Here is a 3,324-nt window from a genome sequence, read left to right as displayed (position 1 = left end):
GACCTTGGCCCTTGTTGTCGGTCTTGATCGATGGCATTACCAATGTAGGGATTAAAAATCCCTTCAAATTCGTCGTCCCAAAGACCACAAACTTAATCAAGTTGATCATTGAAAATCTCTTGATTTGATGGAGACAACTCTCCCAATTTCTTCTCTTGGCCAATGAGGCCATCCTCTTCTTCTTTGATTGATTTTGATGAGCTTTGCAAGCTCTCCTTGTCATAATTCACTTGTTCTTTGAATGGAGCATCTTCAATTTTCTTCTTCTATTGGAGTTCCGATTTCTTCCTCTCATCCTTTCGGCTATAATGATCAATCATGAAACATGGTTCATGCAAACGAGGAGCTCTCATAGTCTTATCAAGATTAAAGGTTATGCTTTAATCTCCCACTTCTAGAGTGAGCTCACCATGTTTCACATCAATCACCGCACCCGCGGTGTGTAGGAAACGTCTTCCTAGAATGATTGAAATGTTGGAATCTTCCTCCATATCAACAATGACAAAGTCCACCGGGATGAAAAACTTCCCAATTCGCACGGGGACATCTTCCCATATCCCTAATGGTGTCTTCGTCGATCTATCGGCCATTTGGAGTGTGATGTTGGTGCATGTAAGCTCTCCCATCCCCAACCTTTTACTTACCGAGTACGGCATGACACTCACACCAGCCCCTAGATCACATAAGGCTTTGTTGATCGTTGTGTCGCCAATGGTACACGGTATTGAGAAGCTTCCCGGATCCTTTAGTTTTGGAGGTGAACTCCTTTGAAGTATTGCACTACTCACCTTAGTGAAGGCGATAGTCTCAAGTTTACGGATCGACTTCTTCTTTGTGAGGATATCTTTCATGTATTTTGCATAGGCCAGCACGTGATTGATTAATTCCGTGAAAGGAATTGAGACTTCCAAATTCTTCACAATTTCCATGAACTTTCCAAGTTGATCATCAAATTTGGGCTTGGCTTGACGACTTGGAAAAGGAAGTCTAATCACAATGGGCTCCTTCTCCTTGACCTTGTCTTCATTTTTCTTTGAACTTTCTTCTTTTGATGATTCTCCATCTTTGGAGTTTTGCACAATTTCTTCCTTATCACTAGCTTCCACAACTTCATCCTCAACTTGCTTCCTTGGTGCTTCATACCTTGTAACACTTCTCAAGTGAATGGCACTAACCGTTTCATGTCTTGGGGAATTACTTTGAGGTGGTAATTGCCCCTTTTGTCTTTGGGAGCTTGAGGATGCTAGTTGAGTCAATTGGGTTTCCAACATCTTGGTGTGAGCTAGGATTTTGTTGATGGTGGTTTCCTTTGCTTGGCTACCTTTTTGCATTTGAGTGAAAAATTCTTGTTGATTCTTTTGCATTTGGAGGACCGCTTTTTGGACATCAAAACCTTGGTCATTTTGGTGATTGTATGGATTTTGATTTTGGTAACCTTGGTTTTGATTGTAAAAGGGTCTTTGATTTTGGTTTCTCATGGGTGGTGGAGTGTATGTTGTTTAAGGGTTTTGAACATTTTGGCTTTTGTATAAGAGATTTGGATGGAATTTGGTGTTTTCATTGTAATCGTTGGAATAAGGAGTACCACTCTTGTATGCTTGGAAAGCATTCACTTGTTCATTTGTTCCCCTACATTCACTTTGGTCATGTCCCAAAGTTCCACAATTCTCACATATCCCACTTGGGATTGATGAGGATGCCATCATGGCATTAACATGATGCTTTGGTGATTTTGAGACTTCTTCAAGTCTAGCCATAGCTTTTTCAAACTTCAAATTGATTGTGTCAATATGAGCACTAAGTTGAGCATCCAATTGAGTAACGGAGTCCACTTCATGCTTTCCTCCTCTAGTAGCCTTGCGAGGTCTACTATATTGTGAGTTATGGACCGCCATTTCCTCAATCTTGTTCCATGTTTGATTGTCATCAACTTCGGTGAACATTCCATTTGATCCCATGTTGAGAATGTTCCTTGAGTCCTCATATAAACCGTTCCAAAATTGTTGTACCAAGAACCATTCGCTAAGTCCATGGTGAGGACATGAGCGACAAATTCCCTTGAACCGCTCCCAAGCTTCATACAAAGATTCTTCATCCCTTTGCTTAAAACCCGTAATTTGAGCTCTTAGCATGTTAGTCTTTTCCGGTGGGTAGAATTTTTGTAGAAAGCTAGAGCCAACTTCTTCCAAGAATCTATTCCGAGAGTGGCCTTGTCAAGGCCCTTCAACCATTGTTTCGTGGTGCCGATTAGAGAAAAAGGAAATAAGACCCATCTAATTTGGTCTTGAGTCACACCGGTTTGAGAGATTGCATCACAATAGTCGCAAAAGGTTTCCATATGAGAATGAGGGTCTTCACTAGGCATCCCCCCAAATTGGCTCCTTTCGACTAATTGTATAAAGGCGGATTTGGCAATAAAATTTCCGGTTAGATGTTGTGGTGTAGGAGTACCATTGGGTAGGTTCTCCTCGGGGGGTACGGAGTGTGACGAGAATTTAGGCATTGTAGGTTGATTTTGTGGGGTATTGTGTAATGGGTTCTCCTCTCCTTCTATTGCGAAAGGGTTGATGAACTCAATAGTTGGTTGAACAACTTCACTAATACCTCTTAAATTCCTCCTAACAAGTCTCCTATTGTTCGTCAAGGTTCTTTCAATTTCACGGTCAAAAGGTAACAAATCACCTTGTGACCTTCTAGACATGCAAAATATCAAACAACTCGAAAACAATTAGAACAAACCTTGAGGAGGTTTACTTCCCCAAGGCGAAGAAAGACACAACTAATAACAATAAAAAAAGGAAATCTAAATCAAACAAACACCGTTCCCGGCAACGGCGCCATTTTTGATCGGTCCGTTTCGTGTTCACAATTAAAGGTGTGGTCGTTGGGTCACGTCCGAATCAAAACACAATTTATAGCTTCACAAACAACTCTAGAATTAGTAAAGAGGCAAGTAAAGGTCGGATCCCAAGGGACGGGTATTGAAATGAGATTTCTATTACAACTAGTGGTGTCTTAGGGGTGTCACAAATTGGGTTGATGTAGAAGGTCACTAACTAAAATAGCAATGAAAACAAACAAGCAAGATGAATTAAAAAGGGTGTAAACAATTGATTAAAAAGCACTAGGGTGTCATGGGATCATAGGGGGATCATGGGAATTGATCATACAAACATGTTCTCAAATTATAAGCAAGCAATTATTGTTGTGATGGATTGAGTTGGGTTATATCTTACAATCCTAGGAAAGTTTGGGTCCGGAGCCGAATCGATTAGATTGTACAACACCTACAAGTCGACTTAATCTTCCCTACTCAACAACATG

The 3,324-nt window shown here is 40.8% G+C and overlaps 1 non-coding gene across 1 annotated transcript; it reads left to right on the top strand.

The window, feature by feature from the left end:
* Positions 1–2,025: 2,025 nt before the first annotated feature.
* LOC141636917 (small nucleolar RNA R71) lies at positions 2,026–2,132 on the top strand. The gene has a single exon (XR_012541484.1). It is a non-coding gene; the product is annotated as a small nucleolar RNA R71 (small nucleolar RNA).
* The last annotated feature ends 1,192 nt before the right edge of the window (positions 2,133–3,324 follow it).

Source organism: Silene latifolia, chromosome Y, assembly GCF_048544455.1.
Source record: "Silene latifolia isolate original U9 population chromosome Y, ASM4854445v1, whole genome shotgun sequence".
NCBI classification, from domain to species: Eukaryota; Viridiplantae; Streptophyta; class Magnoliopsida; order Caryophyllales; family Caryophyllaceae; genus Silene; species Silene latifolia.
Note: the sequence above shows the minus strand (reverse complement) of the source record. Positions and strands in the feature narration are given on the sequence as shown.